Source organism: Pongo abelii, chromosome 3 (genome assembly GCF_028885655.2).
Source record: "Pongo abelii isolate AG06213 chromosome 3, NHGRI_mPonAbe1-v2.0_pri, whole genome shotgun sequence".
In the NCBI taxonomy this organism is placed as follows: Eukaryota; Metazoa; Chordata; class Mammalia; order Primates; family Hominidae; genus Pongo; species Pongo abelii.
Genome location: NC_071988.2, coordinates 176,577,421 through 176,592,289, shown reverse-complemented (window position 1 = coordinate 176,592,289; position 14,869 = coordinate 176,577,421). Strand labels below are relative to the sequence as shown.

The 14,869-nt window shown below is 35.2% G+C and overlaps 1 long non-coding RNA gene across 1 annotated transcript in view; it reads right to left on the bottom strand.

Moving 5' to 3' along the window:
- Positions 1-6,475: 6,475 nt before the first annotated feature.
- LOC112133166 (uncharacterized) overlaps positions 6,476-14,869 on the bottom strand; it is a 31,999-nt gene continuing 23,605 nt past the window's right edge. The window contains exon 4 of the long non-coding RNA XR_008524822.1: positions 6,476-8,669. This is a non-coding gene — a long non-coding RNA (uncharacterized LOC112133166). The remainder of the gene's footprint in view (positions 8,670-14,869) is intronic.

The window sequence follows — 14,869 nt, the reverse complement described above, 5'->3', positions numbered from 1 at the left end:
TCCCCTTGTCCTTCCCTTCCCTTGATTCCTTGATTCTCCCCTTGTGGTCCTCTACATTCCCAAGCCACCTCATCCACTTCCGTGGCTTCAACTATCAATGCTCACCCAATCTCAAGTAAATCTTGATGTCTTTTCCTCACATTCCCCCAAGCTACTCTCAATTTCTTATATGTCCCACAGTTATAAGAAACTAAATGAAATACCGCTGCCCGCTCCATTACTACTATTATTGCTACCGTTAAAACCACCACCATCACTGCTACCACTGCTTTACTACCAATAGTACTGCCATTATTTCTATTTCTACTGGGTGCCATTTATTTAGTGTTTACTATATGTCAGGCACTGGACTCAGTCCTTACCAATGGCAGCTCATTTATTTTCCTCTTTAAACAACCCTGTGAGTAGGTATTATCCTAATTTTATGCTTGAGGAACTCAAAAACCTCAAGACTACATCACCACAATTAAGATAGGCAACATATGTTCAGATGCAGTCAAAGCACATGTCTGTTCTTGTGTTAATATAATATCAGTTTGATTCATTTACAAATATTTGATGAACATCTAAGTGCAAAACAGTAAAATAGAGGTGAACATTTTACTGAAAACTTACTACATATCTTTGGCACTGTCCTAAGTGCTTTACATTTATTATTTGATTCACACCACCTTCCGATTCTACAACCTAACTAGCATAGATTATTCTTATTCTACAGATAGATGAATTGAGGCAAACAGAAGTTAAGTAGCTTGACCCATCTCACAGAGCTAATAAGTGGTAAAACTAGGATTCCAGGTAATGTCTGTAGAATTTATGGTTTTTAATTGCTATTTTGGGTGAGACAATGCTATTATGATAAATTCCTACATATGCAAAGATTCATCTCTTCAAAGAGTTTACAATCTGGTTGAATAGATAAGACTATCAACTACTTCAGAGTTGGAAAGCTCTGGCACTAGAAACAAGAGACAGGGAAACCAATTAAAAGGCTATTATAATAGCCTGCAGAATCTAGATGAGGAAACTGGCAAGTGTGAGTGAATATGAAAGAAACAAAGTGAGAAATATTATGGATTGAAACACTGACCTCATTTGGTGATTGATGAGATAAAGAAGACCATGGAAGAGAACAAAGATTGCCTGAGTCTGAATTAGTGGCCGACTGACCATGTCACTGTCAGAAATGGACATGTCTTCAACAGGGGTGGATGATTTTAAGGTAAGAATAAAATTATAAATAAAGTCAAATCTATTCAGATCTTTCTAGTGGAGTTGTGATTCAGAAGCTCCCGTGAGAGGCCAGGGCAGTAGCTATAACGTGTGGGAGCCACCTGCTCTCCACACTGAGACCGCAGATGCTCCCCCTGAGGGAGACAACGCAGAGCCCTAACAGCAAAGGGCCTCAGCCACATTCCCATCAGTGCTCTGACACTCGTGTTTTCACTGCTTCCTGCCAATCTGGCACCACATGACAGCCAAGGAGGAGGAAAAAGAAATGATAGAGAGAAGAGTGAGCAGTGCCTGTCTGGCTATAGACAAGGCTCACAGAGTAAAAGTGGAGACAAGACTGGAAAGATCTACTGTCTAGACTGACAGCGCTTTGGAATGTCATCTAAAGGCTCCTGTTGTCCACTAAAGCAGAGGCCTGAGTATTGTAAGCTTCATATTGGTAAGTGAAGCCGACTTTGCTGGTGCATATTGCAGGAGCTTCTGAGAGCAAGGAGCTTCTAGGACCAAGGGCCTTCTGCTACTTCTAACAATGGAGCCTTGGATGGAATAGGGTGAGAGAAAAAGTAAGTCATGAGCATGTCCTGGCATTTAAGTCTCAGTATATTCAGTGTATTCAGTCCTTAAAGGGAGAGGTTCTATTTCTATTTCAGGTACTATATTACTTTCCTAGGGCAGCCATAACAAAGTACCAAAAACTGGGTGACTTAAAACAACAGGAATTTATAGGCTCCCAGTTCTGGAGGCTAGAAATTCAAAATCAAGGTATCAGCAGGCAGGGCCATGCTCTCTCTGACAGTTCTAGGTGAGAATCCTTCCTTGCCCCTTCCCAGCTTCTGGTGTTTGCCACCAATCTCTGGTGTTCCGTGGTTTTAAATGCATCACTCCCATCTTCTGTCTGTCCAAATATCCCTTCTAACAAGGACACCATTCATATTGGTTGATCGCTCTCCCTAATGACTTCATTTTAACTTGATTACCTCTTTGAAGACCCTATCTCCAAATAAGGTCATATTCTTAGGCACTGGGGGTTAGGACTTCAACATACTGTATCTTTTTGGGGGGATACAATTCAACCCATAACAGATATAATAATGGTTTAATAACAACAAACATTGATAATAAGTTGGACATCATAATATTATAATAAGAGTACAAAAATATTGCATATTATTTTGAGGAAGTATGATCTTTAAGATGCCTTAAAGAATTCTCCTACGGCCAGGGGCAGTGGCTCATGCCTATAATCCCAGTACTTTGAGAGTCCAAGGCAGGCAGATCACGAGGTCAGAAGATCAAGATCATCCTGGCCAACATGGCAAAACCCCATCTCTACTAAAAATATAAACATTAGCTAGGTGTGGTGGTACGTGCCTGTAATCCCAGCTACTCGGGAGGCTGAGGCAGGAGAATCGCTTGAACCAGAGAGTCGGAGGTTGCCGTGAGCCAAGATCACACCACTGCACTCCAGCCTGGGCGACAGAGCGAGACTCCGTCTCGAAGAAAAAAAAAAACAGAACTCTCCTACAACTTAGTTCTGGATCCTAATAAGATAATAATGACTAGGATATAACATTTGCTGTGTTTCACAATACAAAGATATTTTTAAATGGGCACTACTTAAATACAGTTTAATAAACGAACAATAAAATTTATAAAATGTAGATACTATATGCCATGCTATAACCTATTCATTGCTTCCTGTCAGTCTGGCACCAAATGATAATCGGTGAATATTCCACCAGTACTCTGAGTACCACATTCAGTGAGATTGCCTGCAAGACTGCAAAGCAAATAAAAAACTAGCATTACTATAGCGAGAAAAATGTTTTAATACATGTTCAAATATAAAAAGAATATATTACAAATAAAACTTTATTTTTAAAGGTATTATGATAAAAGCGGGGAAAATGATTTGATTTTATATCAGTGTCATTTTGGTTTTGCTTATTTGTCTTAATAAAATAAGTTAATGACAGAAAAAGGCTAGCTTGGAATCAGAAAAAACACTCATCTAAGAATCATGGGAACCTAGACCAGGTGGTAAAGTTTGAGCAAAATGAGGTTAATGTCATACCCATGTGGCTATGAGAATTAATAGATAAAACCATGTGGAAGCACCATGGAAGCTGCAAACTGTTTCAAAATGTGAGTTATAACCAGACCTGAGGTGTGACATCAAATTATCATTACATTACAGGAGAGAAAATTTATAAAATCTTATTCTCCTACTTGGTATGTTAATAAGCTAAAACTAACCAAAAAATTCATTACCAAACACATTCTTAAAAATCTTAATAATTGCAAGTTCTTTATAGAGTTGAGAATTTTGACCAGCACGGCATAATAAAATACTTTGGGTTTTAGTTATCTGACCTGTTTAAATCCAGGCTCTACCATTTAACTTACTCTGTAACTTTGGCAAATTATATAACCCTATTAGATATCAGTTTCCTCATTTCTAAAATGAGGATAATGATATCTACCTAATAAATACATTATGAGAATAAAAAATAATTTTATGAAGTACCTGCCACAAAGTACACACTCAGTAAGTGATAGTTACTTTGTTTCAGAAAATTTCTTTATTATTATTATTATTATTATTATTATTATTATACTTTAAGTTTTAGGGTACATGTGCACAATGTGCAGGTTAGTTAAATATGTATACATGTGCCATGCTGGTGCACTGCACCCACTAACTCGTCATCTAGCATTAGGTATATCTCCCAATGCTATCCCTCCCCCCTCCCCCCACCCCTTAAGTCTTTGCATAAGGCTTATTTATTCAGCTTTAATAATCTGCAGCATTAAAAACTATAAATATATTCAGTTTAAAATGTATTTGGCATGACCTCCAGACATATGTATTTTAATTTCAAAAAAAAACTTACTGTAATATAGTTAAAAGTGTAAAATTACTGCTACTATTATTATTAGACTTACCTTACAGCTGCTAATAAATCAAAATAATTACTTTTCCAACCAAACTATGAAAAAACACAAAAGTTAATTATTTTATTTACAATACACCTTTTGTATGTAGAATATTTCTTTACATAAATATGTATTTGACATAAAGTAATTCATTCCTTTCTTAATCTAAAGTACAATTTAGACTACTGCCTAAATTCAAATAGAAAATTATATGGCAAAACTAACAAAAACCTTTTCATAAACACTTGAAGTAGAAATTTCACTCCAGAAAAGATGGAGTAACATGGACCAAATTTATATTCCTGATTGAAATAACCAAGAAAACAGACAAAATATATAAAACAACAGTTTTCAAGATACTGGATATCAAGCAACAAAGAACAGTGATCCCTAAGAGATATAAAACAAATGAAATGTGTGTATGATTGAGTTTCCAGGTCATGCACCAGGAGGAGGAACTCAGATGGGGAATGGCAGATTCCCCGAGTTGAGGAACTAAGAGTCCAAGAAGAACATAAACCGATTACCAGGAAGTCCAGGGAGTTCACAGGACAGATTGCAGGAGAGAGACAGACATCTGCTATACAGATAGACAACTCTGGACATCTACAGAGGGTCCCTCTGAAGTATTCCGCAGAGAACTAGCAGTGCATGGGTATGAAGAAGTTACCTAAGTCTGACAGTAGTGCCTATTCTCACTAGCTAGACTGGAAAACCTCACAATTCACAGGAAAATAGGTAGAATGTTCAGAAGGCTTTGCCTCAAAAGTGGAGAATTTAGTCCTAGACTAAATGCTGCTCTGGTCCCACCTAACATATCTTAAAAGCATGACCAAAATGGACCAGTTTCAAAGTAATTTAATCACAATCCAGAACAAAGCTCAAGATATGAACATAACTTGCAACTAACAAGGTAAAATTCACAATGTCTGTCTTCCTAACCAAAATTAGCAGGTATGCAAAAAAGCAGGAAAATAGGCTCACATTGAGGGAAAAGAAATCCGTCAATTAAAACAGACTCATATCTGACACAGATGTTAGAATTAGTAGACAAGGTCATTAAAAGCATTACTATAACTATATTCCCTAAGTTGAAAACATGCCTATAAAACAGATCCAAAACAAAATCTCATTTCAAAAATCCACATGTGAACTGCTAAAGATGAAACCTACAGTTCTGAGAGGAAAAAAACATGGAATGTGATAATAGCAGATTAGACATAGACAATAGCAGAAGAAAAGATCAGTTAACTTGAACACATAGCAATAGAGACTATTCAAAAGGAAACATTGGGAGAAAAAAGTATTTTTAAAATGAAAAGAGAATCAGTGAGCTGTCAAACAACTTTAAGTGACATAAATATGTGTAATTAGAGTCCCAGGAAAGGACGAGGAAAAGAAAACATATTTGAAGGAATAAAAGCTAATTTTTTTCAAATTTGATGAAAACCATAAATTCAGATTCAAAGAGATTCACAAACACCAACAAGAATAAACATGAAGAAAAGGCACATACAATAAAATGTTCAATACCAGTGATAAAGACAAAATCTCAAAAGCAGCCCAAACAAAAGAAGATATGTACAAAGATGGGGTACAAAGATAAGAATGACAGTAGATTTATCATCAGAAGCAATGCAAGTGAAAAGGCAGCAGAGCAAAAATTTTAAAGTACTGAAAGAAAAAAGAAACCTATCAACCTAGAATTCTATACCCAGTGAAAGTATCTTTCACAAACAATGATGGAATAAAAACTTTTCCAGGGATACAAAGCTGAAAGAATTAATAACCAGCAGATATATATTACATAAATACTATGTATAATACTTCCTTTATATTATATGTTAAAGGAAGTTCTTTAGGCAGAAGGAAAATGATAGCAAATGGAAATATTCATCCACAGGAAACCCTGAAGAACACTATAAATGTTCATTACAAGGGTAAATATACAAGATTTTTTCTTAGTATTTAAGTCATTTAAAAAGATAATTTATTATAATAATACTAGTAAACTATAACAATACTAAATAAAAACAACCTATTGTTGGGTTTATAACATATTTAGAGGCAAAATGTATGAAAACAAAGGCACAAAAGATGAGAAGGGAGAAACAGAATTATACAATTATAAAGTTCTTATACTCTATGTGAAGTATTGTAGTATCACTTGAAAGTAGACTATTACATTGAAGAGATAGACAACAAATGCTAAAGTCACAACTAAAAGAACATAAAGAGTTACAGTTCATAAGCCAACAATGGAGATAAAATGAAATCATCTTTAAAAAACCCAAACAAGGCAGAAAAAGGGGAACAAAGAATAGATAGGGTAAATAGAAAACAAACAAGAAGATGACATTTAAACCTAACAATATCAGTAGTCACATTAAAGCAAATGGTCTAAATATCCCAGTTGAAAGGTTATCAGATTAGATAAAAAACTAAGCTCATAAGAAAGTTAACATGGCTACATTAGTATCAAACAGGGTCGATTTCAGAGAAAAGACAATTACCAGGAATACAGAAGGTAATTTCATATTGATAAAGAAGTCATTTAATCAGAAAACACAAAATAATTGTAAATATAACTGTGCAAATCTAAAACTATAATCAGAGATTTTAATAGCCCTCTCTCTCTCTCAATAAATGATACCAGTAGACAGAAAATAAGTAAGAATGTAGATTTGAGCAACACAATTCAGCCAACTTGACATGTGTAGAATATTCCACCCAACAACAATAGAATACACTTTCAAGTGTACTTGATGTTTTACCAAGACAAACTATATTCTGGGTCATAAAACAAGTCCCAATAAGTTTAAAAGGATTCAAGTCATACAAAATATGTGCTCTGACCACAATGGAATTGGATAAGAAATCACTAACAGAAAGATATCTGGAAAATCTACAGAATCCCTCAAACTACCCACTACTAAATAATCAATGGGTCCAGATGAAATCAAATAGGAAATTTAAAAGTGTATAGGAAATTTAAAAGTGTTTTGAACTGACTGAAGACAAAAACACAACATACCAAAACTTGGGGGATGCCACATGTATGCGTTTCCTATTGCTGCTCTAAGACATTATCACAAATGTAGTGGCTTAAAACTACATGAGTTTATTATCATACATTTCTAGAAATTAGGAGTCTCGCTGGGTTAAAATCAAAGTGTGAAGTGGGCTGTGTCCCTTCCAGGGGCACTAGGTGAGAATCATTTCCTTGTCTTTTCCAGCTTCTACAGGCTGCCCACATGTCTCGTCTTGGGGCTCTCTTCCATCTTGAAAACCAGCAGTTGCATCACTCCAACCTCTGCTTCCCTCATCACATCTCCTCTGACTCTGACCCTTCTGCCTCCCAATGAGAAGAACTTTTGTGATTAAATTGGCATCACCTAGAGAATCCAGAATACTCTCCTCATTTCAAAATCCTCAACTTAATCATTTCTGCAAAATCCCTTTTGCCATGTAAGGTAATATATTCACAGCTTCTGGGAATTATAATATGGACACCTCTGGGTAGGGGCATTATTCTGCCTCCACACCACTAAGGTAAAATTTAGAGGTAAACAGCATGTAAAGGCCTCTATTATAAAAGAAGGAAAATCTCAAGTCAGTGACCTCCAGTTTTCATTCTAAGACACTAGAAAAAGAAAAGTAAATGAAACCCAAAGTAAGCAGAAAAAAGGAAATATAAAAACCACAGCAGAGATCAATGAAGTTGAAAAAAGCAAAATATAAGAGAAAATTAGTGAAACCCAAAGCTGATTTCCTAAGAAGATCAATAAAATTGATAAACCTCTAGCCAAACTGAGTAGGAAAAAAGAGAGCAAACACAAATTACCAATATTGGGGGTGACAGAAATAACATAACTAAGATTCCACAGATGGTGAAAAATAAGGAAATATATATGATCTCATGCAATAAATTTGACAACCTAGAGATGCAATATACACATTTCCTTAAAAGACAGAAGTAACCAAAGTTTACTAAAAAGGAAATAGATAATCTGAATAGCCATGACTTTATTTTAAAAATTAAATTTGTAGCTAGAAACCTTCCCACAAAGAAATCTCCAGGCTAAGGTGGCTTCACTGTAAATACTACCAAACACTTATGGAAGAAATAATACCAATTCTACAAAACTCTCCCAGAAAATCAAAGAGGAGGGAATACTTCACAAGTCTTTGATATAAGCATTACCATGAGACCAAAATCTTGACAAAGATATTTCAATAAAAATGTAGACCAGTATCCCTCATGAACATAGATACAAAAATTATAATACAAATTTCTGAAAAGTAAATCAAACAACATATATAAAGGATACTATATCATGGCCAAGTGAGATTTATCCTAGGCATGAAGATTAGTTTAATATTAAAAAATCAATGACAGTCCAGGCATGGTGGCTCATGCCTGTAATCCCAACACTTTGGGTGACCGAGGTGGGAGGATCTCTTGAGGCCAACCTGCACAATATAGGGAGATGTTGTCTCTACAAAAAAGAAAAAAATTCAATGACTACACAAATAAATGGTAAAGATGTGAGTAATGCGTATGTTAATTATCTTGATTTATCCATTTCACAAAGCATATATATTTTGAAACATCATTTGTATACCACAAATTTATACAATTTTAATTTGTCAATTAAAATAATTTAAAATTTTAAAATAAGATAAAAGATGAAAAATCAATTAATATTAATCATTATATTAACAGATTGAAAAAGAAAAAAATACATACTCATCTTAACAGACATTTTAAAAGATTTCACAAAATCCAAACATCCATTCAAGATAAAAATTCTTAGCAAACTAGGAATAGAAAGGAGCTTTCTCGACCTGATAAAAACTCTACAGCTAGCATTATACTTAATAATGAAACATGAGAATGCTTTTGCTTAAGATCATAAACAAGAAAAGCATACTTGTTAGCATAACTGCTTTAACTATTTGTATTAAACATTGTACTGGAGGTTCTAACCAGGTCACAAGTCAAGGCAGAAAATAAAAGGCATTCAGATAGGAAAGAAAGAAATAACACTTTTTTGCAGACAACATGATCATCTATGCAGAAAATCCCACGAAATCTTCAAAAATACTACTAAACTAACCAGTGAGTTGAGCAATGATTCAGGCCTGATACAAGGTCAATATTCAGAAAGCAACTGTATTGCTATATAGTAGCAATAAATAATCAGATATTGAAATCATAAAGCAACATAATTAACAATAGCATAAAAATATGAAATGGTGAAAAATCTGTTAAAAGATGTGCAAGCCCTGTACACTGAAAACTACAAAACATTTCTGAGGGAAATTAAAGATCTAAATAAATGGAGAGGTACACACTGTTCAAGGGCCCAAACAATCAATATTGTTAAGATGTCAATTCTTTAAAAATTCATCTGCAGATTCCAGGCAATCTCAAACAAAATATCAACATTTTTCGTAGAAATTAACAAGTCAATTTTAAAATTCATATTGAAATGCAAAGACCAAAAACAATGTCAAAAAAGGGCAAAGATGACTTATGTGATTTCAGGACTTATTATAAAGCTGCATTAATCAAGACAGTGTAATATTTGCATTGCAATGATGAATAAATCAATGGAACACAAAAAAGAATCCATGGTCAACTGATTTTGCCCAAAGATGTAAAGGCAATTTAGTAGAGAAAGGATTTTTTTTTTCTAAAAATACTGCTAGAACAATTGAATATCCACATGAAAAAAAAAGAACTTTTATCCATACCTTGCACTTTATGCAAAAATTAATAAAAATGGACCATAGACCCAAATGTAAAAGCTAAAACTATTACATTTCCAGAAGAAAACACAGGATAAAGTCTTTGTGATTTTGAGTTAGGCAATGATTTTTTAACTACAACACTAAAAGCATGATCTACGAAAGAAAGAACTAATAAATTGAACCTCTTATCAAAATTTAAAACTTTATTTTTAAAAGTCACTAGAGGAAATAAATAGTGTATACATCTGTCCAAACTTTTCAAACTGTACACTTTAAATATGTATAGTTTACTGCATGTCAGTTATACCTCAGTAATGCTGGGGAGTTTTTTGTTTGTTTGTTTTTTGAGACAAGGTCTCTCTCAGTCACTGAGGCTGAAGTGCAGTGGCACAATCAGAGCTCACTGCAGCCTCGACCTCCCAGGTCCAAACAGTTCTCCTGACTCAGCCTCCCAAGTAGCTGGGACCAATGGTGTGAGCCCCCACGCTAAGATAATGTTTTACTTCTATTTTTGTAGAGACAGAGTCTCCCTATGTTGTCCAGGCTAGTCTTGAACTCCTGGCCTCAAGAAATCCTCCTGCCTCAGCCTCCCAAAGTGTTGGGATTGCAGGTGTAAGCCACCACACCCAGCCAATAATACTGTTTTTAAAAAAGACAATCATGAAAAAATATTACATGCACTAACCTAAAATCATCCCTCCAATAATATAACCATTCAGTGGAATTCATTAACTTAAAGCACAATGAATATTTTCTTGGCATATTTTTTTCTTATAATGAAGGAAATGTAAAGTACAGAATAATGAATTAACAAATTTATATCTAAAGACATTTAAAATTAATCCTTGACGATGGACTAATAAAACATCTAGATTAAAACCACTTTAGAAATATTTATTTCTTTTAAGCAAAGGAAGAATTTATAATCCAATTCTATTTCAAGAATTTATGTCTATGTATACCATCAATTATTTTATTTTAAAAATATTTTTAATTTTTTTAACTAGTTTTTTAATATTAGTTTATAAAATATCATAACTGTTTAAAGTAATCACTTAAAATGATTTTCAAAAGATATATCTAAAAAAGATCGCGTTTAGCCTTTTTTTTCATCCAGGCACACCGGAGAGGACACTTCCTGTCAACAGGCGCTCCCCTAAACCAGTGATTGCCCAGGAGGGAAGGAAATGCCAACAGGGGCATTATCAGAATGTTCACGGGTGGGAAGAAGCTAGTATAGAGTACACTTCCCGAATCTTCCCTGTCCCCACAATTTTAATGGGGCATAAGAGAGCCAGAATGGACTACCGAGGATCCTTAATTTAAGGAAATATTAAAGCAGGTGTGGTGGTAAGCACTTGAAGTCCAAGCCACTCAAGAAGCTAAGGCCAGAGGAGTGCTTTCAGGCCAGCCTGGGCAACATACCCAGACCCCAGTCTCTTTTTTGAAAAAAAAAATTAATTTAATTTTAGGTTCCGAGATACAAGTGCAGGACATGCAGGTTTGTTACATAGGTAAACATGGGCCATGGTGGTTTGCTACACCTATCAACCTAACACTTAGGTATTTAAGCCCAGCATGCATTAGCTATTTTTCCCGATGCTCTGCCCCACCCCAAAACAGGTCCCAGTGTGTGTTGTTCCCCTCCCTGTGTCCATGTATTCTCACTGTTCACCTCCCACTTATAAGTGAGAACATCCAGTGTTTGATTTCCTGTTTCTGCATTAGTTTGCTGAAGATAATGGCTTCCAGCTCCATCCATGTCCCTGCAAAGGGCATGATCTCATTCCTTTTTATGGATGCATAGTATTCCATGGTGTATATGTACCACATTTTCTTTATCAAGCCTATCATTGATGGGCATTTGAGTTGATTCCATGTCTTTGCTATTGTGAATAGTGCTGCAATGAACATAGGCATGCATGTATCTTTATAATAGAATGATTTATATTCCTTTGGGTATATACCCAGTAATGGGATTCCTGGGTCAAATGGTATTTCTGGTCCTAGGTCTTTGAGGAATCACCACACTGTCTTCCACAATGGTTGAACTAATTTACATTCCCACCAACAGTGTAAAAGCATTTCTATTTCTCCACAGCCTTGCCAGCATCTATTGTTTCTTGACTTTTTAATAATTGCCATTCTGACTGGCATGAGATGGTATCTCATTGTGGTTTTGATTTGCATTTCTCTAATGATCAGTGATGTTGCGCTTTTTTTCACATTTGTTGGCCACATAAATGTCTTCTTTTGAAAAGTGTCTGTTCATGTCCTTTGCCCACTTTTTAATGGTTTTTTTTTCTTGTAAATTTGTTTAAGTATTTTGTAGACTCTTAATATTAGACCTTTGTCAGACGGATAGATTGCAAAAAATTTCTCCCATTCTATAGGTTGTTTGTTCACTCAGATGATAGTTTCTTTTGCTGTGCAGAAGTTCTTCAGTTTTAATTAGACCCCACTTGTCAATTTTTGCTTTTGTTGCAATTGTTTTTGACGTTTTTTTCATGAAATCTTTGCCTGTGCCTATGTCCTAAATGGTATTGCCTAGATTTTCTTCTAGGGTTTTTATAGTTTTGGGTTTTACATTTAAGCCTTTAATCTATTTTGAGTTAATTTTTGTATAAGGTGTAAGGAAGGGGTCCAGTTTCAATTTTCTGCATTTGGCTAGCCAGTTCTCCCAGAACCATTTATTACTAGGGAATCCTTTCCCTATTGCTTGTTTTCATAAGGTTTGTCAAAGATCAGATGGTCATAGATGTGTGGTCTTATTTCTGAGGTCTCTATTCTGTTCCATTGGTCTATGTGTCTTTTCTTGTACCAGTACCATGCTGTTTTAGTTACTGTAGCCTTGTAGTATAGTTTGAAGGCAGGTACCATGAAGTGTCCAGCTTTGTTCTTTTTGCTTAGGATTGTCTTGGCTATACAGGTTCTTTTTTGGTTCCATATAAATTTGAAAGTAGATTTTTCTAATTCTGTGAAGAATGTCAATGGTAGTTTAATGGAAATAGCATTTAATCTATAAATTACTTTAGGCAGTATGGCCATTTTCATGATATTGATTCTTTCCAACCATGAGCATGGAATGTTTATATCTTCTCTGATTTCCTCAAGCAGTGGTTTGTAGTTCCCCTTGAGAAGGTCCTTCATGTTCCTTGTTAACTGTATTCATAGGTATTTTATTCTCTTTGTAGCAATTGTGAATGGGAGTTCATTCATGATTTGGCTCTCTGCTTGTCTATTGTTGGCATATAGGAATGCCTGTAATTTTTGCAAATTCATTTTGTATCCTGAGACTTTGTTGAAGTTGCTTATCAGCTTAAGAAGCTTTTGGGCTGAGATGATGGGGTTTTCTAAATATAGGATCATGTCATCTGCAAACAGAGACAGTTTAACTTCCCCTCTTCCTATTTGAATATTCTTTATTTCTTTCTCTTACCTGATTGCCCTGGCCAGAACTTATACCTATGTTGAATAGAAGTGGCAAGAAAGGGCATCCTTGCCTTGTGCCAGTTTTCAAGGGGAATGCTTCAAGCTTTTGTTCATTCAGTATGATATTGGCTGTGGGTTTGTCACAGATGACTCTTATTATCTTGAGTCATGTTCCATCAATACCTAAGGTATGTTCCATCAATACCTAGTTTATTTAGAGTTTTTAACATGAATGGATGTTGAATTTTTTCAAAGGCCTTTTCTGCATCTATTGAGATATGGTTTTTGTCTTTAGTTCTGTTTATGTGATGAATCATGCTTCCTGATTTGCATATGTTGAACCAGCCTTGCATCCCAGGGATGAAACTGACTTGATCGTGGTGGATAAGCTTTTTGATATGCTGCTGGATTCAGTTTGCCACTATTTTATTGGGGATTTTTGCATTGATGTTCATCAGGAATATTGTCCTGAAGTTTTCTTTTTTTGTTGATCTCTGCCAGGTTTTGGTATCTGGATGATGCTGGTTTCATAAAATGAGTTATGGAGGAGTCCCTCCTTTTCAATTTCTTGGAATAGTTTCAGAGGAAATGGTACCAGCTCCTCTTTGTACCTCTGGTAGAATTCAGCTGTAAATCCATCTGGTCCTGGGCTTTTTTTTGGTTGGTAGACTATTTATTACTGCCTCAATTTCAGAACTTGTTATAGGTCTATTCAGGGACTCAACTTCTTCCTGGTTCAATCTTGGGAGGGTGCGTGTATCCAAGAATTTATCCATTTCTTCTGGATTTTCTAGTTTATCTGCACAGAGATGTTTATAGTATTCTCTGATGGTTGTCTAGTTTTCAGGGGTCAGCGGTGATATCCTATTTATCAATTTTTATTGTGTCTAGTTGATTCTTTTCCCTTTTCTTCTTTATTAGTGCAGCTAGTGGTTTATTTTATTTATTTATTTATTTTTCAAAAAACCAGCTGATTTTTTTTGAAAGGTTTTTCATGTCTCTGTCTCCTTCAGTTCAGCTCTGATCTTGGTTATTTCTTGTCTCCTGCTGTCTTTGGGGTCTGTTTGCTCTTGGTTCTCTAGTTTTTTTAGTTATGATGTTAGAATATCGATTTAAGATCTTTCTAGTTTTTTGATGTGGGCACTTAGTGCTATAAATTTCCCTCTTAACACTGCGTTAGCTGCCTCCCAGAGATTCTGGTATGTTGTCTCTTTGTTCTCATTGGTTTCAAAGAACTTTTGATTTCTGCCTTAATTTCATTATTTACCCAGGAGTCATTCAGGAGCAGATTGTTGAATTTCCATGTAGTTGTGTGGTTCTGAGTGAGTTTCTTAATCTTGAGTTCCAATTTGTGCTGTGGTCTGAGAGACCGTTATGACTTCAGGTCTTTTGCATTTGCTAAGGAGTGTTTTACTTCCAATTATGTGATTGATTTTAGGGTAAGTGCCATGTGACAATGAGAAGAATGTATATTCTGTTGTTTTGGGGTGGAGAGTTCTGTAGATGTCTA